The 12,417-nt window shown below is 34.6% G+C and overlaps 1 pseudogene; it reads left to right on the top strand.

Moving 5' to 3' along the window:
* The first annotated feature begins 1,225 nt into the window (after positions 1-1,225).
* On the top strand, positions 1,226-2,049 carry LOC123241716 (annotated as a pseudogene).
* Positions 2,050-12,417: the final 10,368 nt, after the last annotated feature.

The following is a 12,417-nucleotide window of genomic DNA, read 5'->3' as shown; positions in this document are numbered from 1 at the left end:
AGTGACCTGCCCAGGGTCACACAGCTGGGAAGTGGCTGAGGCCGGCTTTGATTTTTGTATTGTTTTAACTTGCTTTTTCCTGATGCCTTCCTCCCATCTATTCCCACAGATCAAGGAATATTTTCTTCATCTCTGCTGTAAGGCAGCTACTGGTGCATTTGATAGAGTATGAATAGAAGTGAGAAAAACCTGAGTTCAAATCTAGTCTCAGACATTTGCTATGTGGACTTGAACAAATCACTCATTTGCTATTTACTTCTTTATTCTCAATTGTCCAATGGAAATAGTAATCACATATATCTCATAGAATTGTTATAAAGAAAAATGAGATAATATTTATATGAAAAATAAAAGCACTTCACATAATGTCTGCATATAATAGGAGCTACATAAATGCAACTCCTTTTCGTATCACCTCACTGCTTTCTGATATTCAGTTATATCAGGGCATCATAATTCATTTAAATTTGTTGAACATTCAAAGTGTCTATAAAATTTGCCATGACAAATAATGTTTCTATATGAACAACACTGTAGTGATAGTTCTCAATTACTTATCTCTGGTAATACCTTAAGTTATATTCACAAGGATAAAATTGTTGGGACAAAGATAGTATTTCAAAAAGAAAAAAATTAGTATTTTTCATTATTAAAGACTTATCCTGTTTTATGTAATGCTTTACCAACTCTGAAGGACATTATTTGATTGATTTCTTGAAACTTTGGCCTTAAATAGTCATATCACCAGTGGGGAGAAATCATATTGGTGTCACTGGAAGTTTATACCTTAACTAATCCAGATTGTATTAATATGAGGAAATCATATTAATTGATTTAATTTAATTAATTCAAAGATCAAATTAATATGAGGATAACAAGGTTACTCCTTGGAAACACCTAAGATTTATGAGATAGCTAACTGAAGAATCTGAGTAACTGTTTCATTTGAAAACTGAAAAATCAGTCATTTTTCTTTTATCAATTGAATGCCAGATTATTTTTAAAAAAGAATCATTGTGTCAATTACAATTCATTAACATTCTATAAAGTAACAGAAACATCTTGCTGAGAATTCAGTGTATCTTAACCCACAGAACAAATTGCTATATGTTGATTTACTTAACTCAGTAATAAAGAAAGCATATGATTGCTCCAAATCATTAGCTTTTCAATTTACACACTTTCTGAACAATGATATACAGCAGTTCCACCTCCGCCATTAAAAATGCTGACCTTCCAGCCTGGTTCGAACGGTAGCGAGTCCGAGGGTAACCAGCCTGGGGGCCTGGGCCAGGCGTCGGTGCCTACCACAGTCTATATGAAGGGATGTAGGGATTCGGGGCCGGAAATCAGTCCTGGAAGCCTCCAGTTGAGAAACAGCGTGACCGGAAACTACGAACAAAGAATGTCATCAGGTTCCAGAGAAAAACATAGATCTCTAATACACCAAAACAAGTTATTACCTTCCACGAATTCTCCAGATTCTGTAAGGAAACTTTACCCTCGACCAAGTGATCTGCTTAATCCTAAAACTAGTGACCTGTTTGATTGGCCACGAGCTCTGTCTGCTTTTGCTGCTCTTTACTCTAAAAAGAGGTATTACTTGCAGGTTGGTACGTGGTTCAGTAAAACCCAAATTAGTGGGACTGTCTTCCTGAAACTCTTCCATTTGATCTTTTTATTACTTTAGCAGAGGGTCTAAGAGAGACTAAACATCCATACACATTTGTATCAAAAGAAAGTTTTAAAGAATTTATTTTTGTTGATGGAGCTACTGAAAAAACTGTGCCCCGGTTACCTAGACTAATTCCAGTCTTGAAGGCAGCTCTGGAATATTCACATGGTGAAGTGTTCGAATGGGATTGAATGCTTTAGTACAGTTGAGTGGTGATGTTGGGTCTTCTCTAAATGATCCACTGAAGCACTTGTTTATAAGATAAGAAATTCAAAGAGCCAATCAATTTTAAAAAGCTAGAACAACATGGTGGAAGTGGCAGCTTTATGATTATCAAAGCTAAAATTCCAACCTATTGTTCCATCTGCTCTTAAACCAAATGAATGATAAAATCATTTGACTATGTGGTGAAGATATCAGAAACTTGTGATGAACATCATAAGAACCCCTTCGGATGTGTTTGTTTTTGTTTTTTGTTTTTTTTCATCACAGCTACCCATTTGTTATTTACATGATAAAAGTATATTCACAAAATTGATTCCAGTCAATCACAGTCAAGGATCATTTATCAGCATGGAAAAATGGTTAAATTATGGAAATCTATTAAAAGGAAATCTATAGTGCAATTTTGTGGATGTTATCATATACAATTTTTTTTCTTCTACAGTTGGTCTGTATTAAGAACCACAATTTTGCTTACAGTTACAGATTTTATATTTATATTTCATTGCCTTTTAGTTATATCATTGAAGTGATTGCACTAATTTTTCATAACTACTCTCATACTTGGTAGGGTTTTTTAGACCTATCAGAGTTATAGAAATTAGTAAGAACAGTAAAACTGTTTAGTAACTCGCTGATAAATTGTTGCTTATAAACAGGTATTTTTATGGTGTTGAAATGCTTGGTGGAAACATCCAGAACATTTCAAAATATGAATTTTTCAAATAGTCTAAATTCTGTTCTAACATGTAAATTTTTATTTTATTATAACTTGCTAAAACTATAATGAGTTTAGGTATTGTATAATATATGTATCATTTTTCTATTTCCTCACCTAACATAAATTACTTACAAATTGGGATATTTAAGAATTCAATTCTTGAAATTATATTCACATTTTTTAGTACTAACTTGTTAACCTTTTTCCCCCTTAAAATACTTAATAAATATGTTGTATTTCTCAAGAAAAAAATGTGATTTGTGTTCTAATTCACTTTTAGGATTGAAAAAGGAAACGTTTCATGATAATTTAAATAAATTTTAATTAAATTACTTGAATATTTCAGATAAAACTATTAAAGGTGAAGTGGAGGGAGGAAAGGAAACTATCTCACATCCAGTTAGTTACTTCTATTTTCCTCTTTGCTTTAATCACAGAGATATAAGAAAAAAAATGTTTAAAGAGGAAAGAGTGGTGAATGCATCATCAGCATCAGAGGAAAGAGAGCTATTATTATGAAACAACAGAATATGATAGGGAGCAATAAAATATGTATTAAATATTAGTTTTTAGCTTTAAACTTATTTGAACCAAATATTACAATCTTTGCATTTACTTTGCCATTGTTATTTTCTTAAATTATAAATCATTCTTGGTCTAGGGACAAACACAAACTGATAAAAAAAAAAAAGGGAAAAGGAAGTGACTGTTATAAGAAACAACCTAAAACTAGGCACACCCAAAGGATTAATTATGTCTTCTGATGATGCTCCTTCCCATTCAGTAGCCCTTCCTTAATGTCAGTCTACAAGGAGGTTTATACAGATATAAGAAATGACAATGAGACAGAGATAGCAAAGTCAACAAAATGGTTATGTAAAATAGTCCTTTGAAGAGTGAAAACCAAATCTCTTGCCAGAAAGTTAATCCTGAATGAAAAAAAAAATATATATATATATATATTCCTAACAGAAAGGTATCACATAATGTCTATGAATTTTTTGGGGTTTTTTTGTTAGCATGGTAGTAATAAAAATAACAACAATAGTCATAATCATAAGGAAAAAGGAGATCCAAAGAAACATTTATTATAAATTTGTACCTTTTATAAAACTGCCATTCCTGAGGCTTTAAATGTGTCCAGTGTTTGTTCTTTGGGCCCTAAACAATGATTTCATATCTTTGCTACATGTCAATTCTATATTTTATGAAAAAAATAGCCTCCTCTCGAGAACATTTCACTATAAGGAAAACTTAAAATGTTTTAGATGATGTTTCAGATGTATCCAGATAGTGAAGAAAACACTAAAATATTTTATATTGTAGAATTTTTAATTAATTTAAATTTATTAAAATGATGCACTTTATGTTCATAGAAAAATATGTATGTATTATGTAGGACATCAGAAACCGAATCAACAAAGCCAGACATGCATTTTAACACCCTGCGGTCTGTCTGGACCTCCAGAACACTATCCCTCGTCACTAAGCTCCGAATCTTCAACACCAACATAAAGGCCGTCTGCCTATATGGATCAGAAAGCTGGAGAGTGACAAGCATCAACACCAACAAACTCCAAGTCTTTGTTAACAGATGCTTACGCCACATCTTGAACATCAAATGGCCTGAAAAGATCTCCAATGCCAGACTCTGGGAAAGAACAATTCAGTATCCCATCAGTCAGGACATAAAGAAACGTAAGTGGAGATGGATAGGACATACGCTACGAAAACCGGAAGACAATGTTGCCAGACAAGCATTGTGCTGGAACCCTCCAGGGAGGTGGAAAGTCGGAAGGCCAAAACAGACCTGGCGAAGATCTGCCGAAAATGAAACAAAGACCATCGGAATGACATGGGCCCAGCTGGGGGAAGTTGCCCAGAACAGAGTCCGTTGGCATGAGATGGTTGAGGCCCTATGCTCCTAGGGAGTCAACAGGAATAACATAACACATTATGTAGGAAGATAGATACATTAATTTGCTGGGGATAAAAAAATAGAGGAGAGATAAAAGCCATACCCTTATCATAGAATGAAAACATTTATTTACACTATAACAATAGAATTGAATCATATTATATTCAATTAAGTTACTTTTATATCAATATAGATGACTTAAGAACAATTTTTAATTATAACTAGGTAAGAAGTTCATATAGAAGAGGACCTTGTTGGAGTAAAAAAAAGGAAAAAAAGAAATAACTATGTCTTCTTGATATTTATCATAGGTGATGTGTATCCTGCTTTAGTAGGTAATTGTGAGATGAAAATATCCATAGGTTTTCAAAGGCTATGCCAGAACAATGTTAGCTTTAATAAGTTCTATCTACCAGCTCTAAGGCCCTTAGATGCTCTTATGGCACTTGCTGTATCTACTACTTGATGAGTATCCTACCTAATTATAGTCTCATTAAAATAAATTGAGATACTATTCATTTATTATTGCTAATCTTTTCACAGTTGTTATTTTTGGCAATGATAATCCCTTAAATAGATATCTATAGACAATTCAAAACCAATTGAGTCTTTCACTTTTCCAGTAACAAAAATAAATTGCTTGAAAAGAGGACAAAGGACTCTCCTGATAATATAAATCTCAAATCAACTACAAATATTTATTTCATTGTTTTATGTGCAACCTATATTCAAGAACCAGCTCTCAATATTGTATGAAAGGAAAGAAATCACATTTATATTGACATTCTGGCTATATATCAAATAAGAATCTGTTAAGTTGACATTAAATGTAAAGAAAACTCATAAGTCCTCTCAGAGTAGTGAGTAAAGGAGTCGATATAATTCTATATCCATAGCAACATGACATATTTAATGGAATCTTTAGCCTTCTCACCTTGCAGTGTTCACGTGGGAACAAATAAATCACCACAAAGTAAATGAAGATCATATGACACTTCTTATGTAGGATGAAAAAGTAGAAAAAAAACAGTGTCCACTGAAGTATAACAAATGTAAGTCTAAGGAAACCTTGATACTCTGTGACATCAATGCAAAGGGAAGAACAGTGAATAAGATCAAAACATGGATAACCAAGAAGTGAAAGAAAACAAAATTGTATAGGCCACTCAGAAGGCTAGCAACTGTAAATTACAGAAAATTCTTTTAAAATTATTTTTTCACATCAATTATTTCCAATCTTCTCTCCAAAGAAATCCTCCCTCACAATAAAGTACATTAAAAAGAAAAATAACTACCATCTTACCGTCTTTTAGGAACCTTTCATTCTATACTTATAGTCTTCCAAGTTCCTTACAAGAGGAACTATTTCATCATCAGTCCTCTGAACTCAAAGGTGGACAATGAACTAAATGGAATTCAAATAACCTATGACTATTATTTTAAATGTTAAAAATCTGTTAAACAGGGGGGCAGCTGGGTAGCTCAGTGGATTGAGAGCTAGGCCTAGAGACGGGAGGTCCTAGGTTCAAATCTGGCCTCAGACACTTCCTAGCTGTGTGACCCTGGGCAAGTCACTTGACCCCCATTGCCTACCCTTACCACTCTTCCACCTATAAATCAATACACAGAAGTTAAGGGTTTAAAATAAAAAAAAAAAAAGAAAAATCTGTTAAACATATTTTATTTTGGTCATTATGCATATCATACCCTCGGTTCTGTTTGATTCATTCTCTGTTTAGTTAAACAAGTCTTCCCAAGGTTTTCTGAATTCTTCATATTCATAATTTATATTGTACAATGTTATTAATCTGTCACTATTTTTTCAGTTATTCTCCAAGTGCTAGGCACAAATTTTATTTCCATTTCTTTGACCAGATGCCTTCTTCAAAAACAAACTAATGGAAATAAAAGGAAGGAAAACATAATAAAATAGTGAGGAGAGCCTGATCCAAGATGGCAGAGTAGAGAAGCACTCAGTAGAATTTCCTGAAATTCTCTTCCACAACCTCTAACATAATACTTCTAGAGTAGGAGAACCAACAGTGGATGAAAACATTTTCCAACCCAAGATAACTTAGAGTTTTAGCAGGAAAGGTCTTTTTTTCCCCTTTTTAAATTTAATTTTATTGATTAATTAAGAAAAATTTTCCACAGTTACATGATTGATGTTCTTTCTCTCCCACCCTCCTCCCCTAGCCAATGAGCAATTCCACTGGGTTTTATATATGTCATTGATCAAGACCTATTTCCTTTTTATTGATATTTGTACTAGAGTGATCATTTAGAGTCTACATCTCCAATCATATCCCCATCGAACCATGTGATCAAGCAGTTGTTTTTCTTCTGTGTTTCTGGTCCCTCAGTTCTTTCTCTGGATGTGAATAACATTCTTTCTCATAAATCCCTCAGAATTGTCCTGGATCATTGCATTGCGAAGTCCATTACATTAGATTGTGTCACAGTGTATCAGTCTCTGTGTACAATATTCTCTTGGTTCTGCTCCTTTCACTCTGCATCAATTCCTGGAGGTCATTGATTCCTTATAGCAAAGTAGTATTCCATCAGCAGCAGATATCACAAATTGTTTAGCCATTCCCCAATCGAAGGTCATCCCCTTGTTTTCCAATTTTTTGCTACCACAAACTGCACAGCTATAAATGTTTTTGTACAAGTCTTTTTTCCTTATAACTTCTTTGGAGTATAAACCCAGCAGTGTGGTATGGCTGGATTAAAAGACAGATAGTCTTTTAAAAGCCTTGGGGCATAGTTACAAATTGCCATCCAGAATGGTTGGATCAATTCACAACTCCACCAGCAGTGCATTAATGTCCCTATTTTGCCACATCTCCTCCAACATTTATTACTTTCCTTTGCTGTCATGTTAACCAATCTGCTAGGTGTGAAGTGGTACCTCAGCATTGCTTTGATTTGCATTTCTCTAATTACAAGAGATTTAGAATACTTTTTCCATATGCTTATTAATAGTTTGATTTCTTTATCTGAATATTTTCTATTCATGTCCCTTGCCCATTTATCAATTGAGGAATAGCATGATTTTTGTACAATTGATTTAGTTCCTTATAAATTTGAGTAATTAGACTTTTGTCAGAGGTTTTTATTATGATGATTTTTTTCCCAATTTGTTGCTTCCCTTCTAATTTTGGTTGCATTGATTTTGTTTGTACAAAACTTTTTAAATTTAATGTAATCAAAATTATTTATTTTACATTTTGTAATTTTTTTGTGAGGGAAAGGTTTTTCTCACCAGGGTGGATGTAGACCCCAGAAGCACAGGGCAGGCCACACCAGCCATAATTTAGGAGAAATTGCATTGACTTTGGCAATAGTTTGGGGATGTTTCAGTCTACTGACTGTTTGCAGAGGGACTGATTAGAAGGAGATTTTAGGGCATACTTCTAGCCCTGGGTTTAGGACTTTGTTGTATTTTCCATATGCAGTTCCAGGTCACAGTTTCAGTGACAAAAGGAATGATGACCATTACAGCAGGGGACGATGGGCCCAGGTCATAATCTAGGATGGGGAGGATTGCTTGTGGTCTCTAATAGGGGATTAAGAACTCTAGTTTCAGTTCGAAGGCAATTTAGGAACTAACAGTAGTGTGGCAATGGACCCCTCAGAACATAGCACAGGCACCAAAGGCCATGCTTTCAGATAAGCTGGATTAGTAAAAGCAGCAACTTCAGAGACTCTCAGGCCATGGACTAACAATTGCAGCTATGGGAGAGAGGGGGACCTGGACATAAACCCAAGGGCCAGGAGGAGTGCTAGCACTGGTGACTACAAAATTAGGTCACTCTGTGAGTAAAAAGTAGGGAACTGGCAAGTAGAGTAGTGACAACAACTCTCCTTGAAGTATACCACCTTGAAAACACTAAAAACCAACACTTTCGGTCCTAATTCTGAAAACAACAGCAGGAAAGATTTGAAGCTTGGAAGAATGACACCTCCATCTCAGAAGTACAATAAAATAAATTTATTAAAGTAAAAATATCATATGCTATGACCAGAATTGGGAATGTAGACTCTAAACTATCACCCTAATGCAATTATCAATAATATGGAAATAGGTAGTGATCAATGATACATGTAAAACCCAGTGGAATTGCATGTCAGCTATGGGAGGGGGGTCAGAGGGAAGGGAAAGAACATGAATCAGATAACCATGGGAAAATATTCTAAATTAATTAATTAGATTAAAAATTTCAATTAAAAATAGTATTCCGTTACAATTACATGTAACTACTTGTTCAATCATTCCCCAATTAATTATTTCCATCTCCTAGCCTAGAGCCTGGCAAAGAGATGCTACTTGCTAAATGCTTCTTGATTCATTTTTTGATGTATAGCTATCTACCCTGGCTCCTTTTTCATTTCTATAAAATCTTTTTTTGCTAAAAATTTATGCATCAGCAATATACTTGAGTGAAAATATAAGGAAGGACTTGCTTTGGACTGACAAAAGACCTTTTTTATTTGTTGAGGAACATTTAGAAATAAGATAAATGTTAAGGTTCCCAAGAGAAACACTGGTTTGGAGCATGAGTCAAAATGCCTCTGAGAAGTCTGTGGCTTTTGATTAAATCAGGGGAGCCATGCATTTCTTCTAGAGCATCATATGCATCAGGGGACCACGCTGGCCCCCAGAACTGCAATACAGGAATCCCTGGTTGATATAAGGAGGTTAGGGAGTGCAAGTCAAAAGAAGTGGGAAAGTTAGAGTTCCTAAAGAGTTTCTACATAATTGATTCCCAAATCAGAAAACGCTCCTGAACCAAGCAGAAATAATCTTGGACTAAGTGTGAACCAGAGCTGAGAGTAAGAAACAGAACTCTGATGTGATATGGGGTAGAATTATATTTTTAAACAGATCTGAGAAAACGTTGCAAGTGATCCTTTGGAGTACTGAAGATAGGGGTGCCCAGTGTGATTCTATCCATATGAGAGATTACATGAGCTTTGAAGCAACCAAAATGGAGGCCTGAGTTGCTGGAATATCAAGAAACTCCAACTTATTTCCATTTTCAGAGGAATGTCATACATATCATATAAAAATATCAATTCTTCCAAGCATGAAGATCTCATACACCTCAAGAGCAGGTCCCTCAATTTTTGCATGGTCCACCAGAACCAAGAAAGATAACTGACAATGTCATTCATTATATGTTGTATATAAATTGTGAACACTGAATGTTTGGATTTAATAGATCAGAGTTCAATCTGCTCACCATGAGATTCTCAGTAATAGTGTCACCTTTCTGGAAATCAGTTCTTGTCTCTCAAATAAAGAGGTTAAATGAAATGATTTCTGGTATCCTTTCAAACTCTGATTTAATGCAATAACTGGGGAAAATAGGTCAAAGCTAGGGAACTTTACCAGAATCAATGAAGAGAAGCAGCAGGCTATGAAAGTCAAAGTCCAGGTGATGATCAATCTATTCCACCTACTGTAGAAAAATCATTGGACTGAAGGCAGAAGCAAACTAGAACATAAGGGAAAATATATCTAGGAAGAATCGGGGTAGTGAGAAGGATAGGTAAAAATATCTGGCAATAAAGGGAACAGAGTTCTGATTTGATTAGACATGGGAATATATCCAAAGAAAGAACCATAGTGTCATAGGTCAGATTTTAACACCCAGAGCAGGCAGACCTAATAGGTCAGGGCAACAGCTGAGTCAGAACGAATTAAACCTGACAAAATTTTTGCAGACTCCAGAGCCTTTTGATGGCATTGCTCAGACCTTGAGACATCCTCTTCCTAAAATCTTTAATAGTTCAAGGTCAAAATAAACATGGCATAATTTTATATATACATAGATCTTATTGTCAAATGATACCTTCTCTAAAAATGGGAGAGGAAGGAGAAATGGAGTAAGCTGGATATTTAAGTGTAACAAATAAATTAATAAATTTAATAAAAAATGGTTCAGATAACAGATTCGTACTGAGGAAATATTTCTGGGGTTCTAAAACACTATATTTTATAACAGTTTTATCCTTCCCATTGAAACACATTCTTAATCTGTCTTTTTACTGTATAACTCTTCTTCAAATCCCTTTAACAGCAGTAGCCCATAATATTTGCTTTTGCCCCTTTTCTTGATCATGGAGATCATGCTAAAATCTATTCAGAGATGATCTCTCTAGTTGGAATGAAGCTGAATGGTATGTTCCCCATCAAAAATGAATAATAGTGACTATGAGGGTAAGTTCCTTGATAAGATGTCATATGTGGAATTGTTAAATGAATATGATTTGATAAGCTATAGAAAATAAATGTAGGAAAGGATAGTGCTTTTCAAATTGATATTGTCATATTGAGAATTTAAATCCATTCCTAATGGATCCAAAATGAATACCTAGGACAAATGTTTAGAAGTTCAAGAGGTAACAGATTTGGGTTAAAAATAAAAGAGAATTTCAAAACAATTGGAGTTAAAAATTTTGATTAAGGTAATACATCTCCCTTCATACTTCACTGGTATTTCCCATAAGAACACTTGTAGCCCTGTTATTTCAATATTTCCACAGTTCTTTAACACTAAGCATGCCTATTACCCTAATTCAATAGAACATAAAATTTCAGTTTAATGTAATGCAACCATGATCACTGGCTTAACATGCAACAGAGCATAACAATAGCTTAACATGCAATGTTACATAAAAGTCAACGTAAAACATGATACCTCATAAAGATTACATTTCCTCATAATACTGTCCTATTCAGCAAGAACTCTAGGCAAATTTTATACTAATAGTTAAATAGAAATAGTAACAATGATGACCTGAACCTCTGCACATCCTTTCCCTCAGTCATAAACTTTGATTTGCCTTGCAGGATAATTTCCCTATTCTTCCAAGCAAATTCTCCCATACGTGCAATTTATTTCCAAAAAAAGATTCCCCTTAAGCCCCTAATCTGATCAGTCATATGTTTTTCTTTTCTGGGTTTCTGTTCCCACAGTTCTTTCTCATAAGTTCCTCTGGATTGTCCTGGATCATTGCATTGCTGCTAGTAAAGAAGTCCATTACGTTCAGTTGTGCCACAATGCATCAGTCTCTGTGTACAATGTTCTCCTGGTTCTGCTCCTTTCACTCTGCATCAGTTTCTGGAGGTCATTCCAATTCACATAGAATTCCTGTGGTTTGTCATTCCTTTCAGTACAATAGTATTCCATCACCATCAGATATGACAATTTGTTCAGCCATTCTCCAATCAAGGGACACCCCCTTATTTTCCAACTTTTTGCCACCAAAAAGGCCATAAATATTTTTGTACATGACTTTTTCCCTATTATCTCTTTGGGGTACAAACCCAGCAGTGGTATGGGTGGGGCAAAGGGGTAAGCATTCATTAAAAGCCCTTTGTGCATAATTCCAAATTGCCCTCCAGAATGATTCAACCAATTTACAACTCCACCAGCAGTGTATAAGTATCCCAATTTTGCCACATCCCCTTCAACATGTACCACTTTCCTTTGCTGCCATATTGACCAGTTTCCTATGTGTACGGTGGTACTTCAGAGTTGTTTTGTTTGCATTTCTCTAATCAGGAGGGATTTAGTGCACTTTTTCATGTACTTATTGATAGTTTTGATTTCTTCGTATAAAAACTGCCTATTCATGTCCCTTGATCATTTATCGATTTGGAAATGGCTTGATTATTTGTAAATCTGAATTGGTTCCTTATGTATTTGGGAAATGAAAACTTTGTCAGAGAGTTCTGTTAGGAATTTTCTCCCAGTTTGTTGCTTTCCTTCTAATTTTGATTGCATTGGTTTAGTTTGTACAAAAAAAAATTTAATTTGATATAATCAAAGTCATTCATTTTATATTTTGTAATTTCTCTGTCTCTTATTT

The sequence above is a fragment of the Gracilinanus agilis genome, chromosome 3, assembly GCF_016433145.1.
Source record: "Gracilinanus agilis isolate LMUSP501 chromosome 3, AgileGrace, whole genome shotgun sequence".
NCBI classification, from domain to species: Eukaryota; Metazoa; Chordata; class Mammalia; order Didelphimorphia; family Didelphidae; genus Gracilinanus; species Gracilinanus agilis.
Note: the sequence above shows the minus strand (reverse complement) of the source record. Positions and strands in the feature narration are given on the sequence as shown.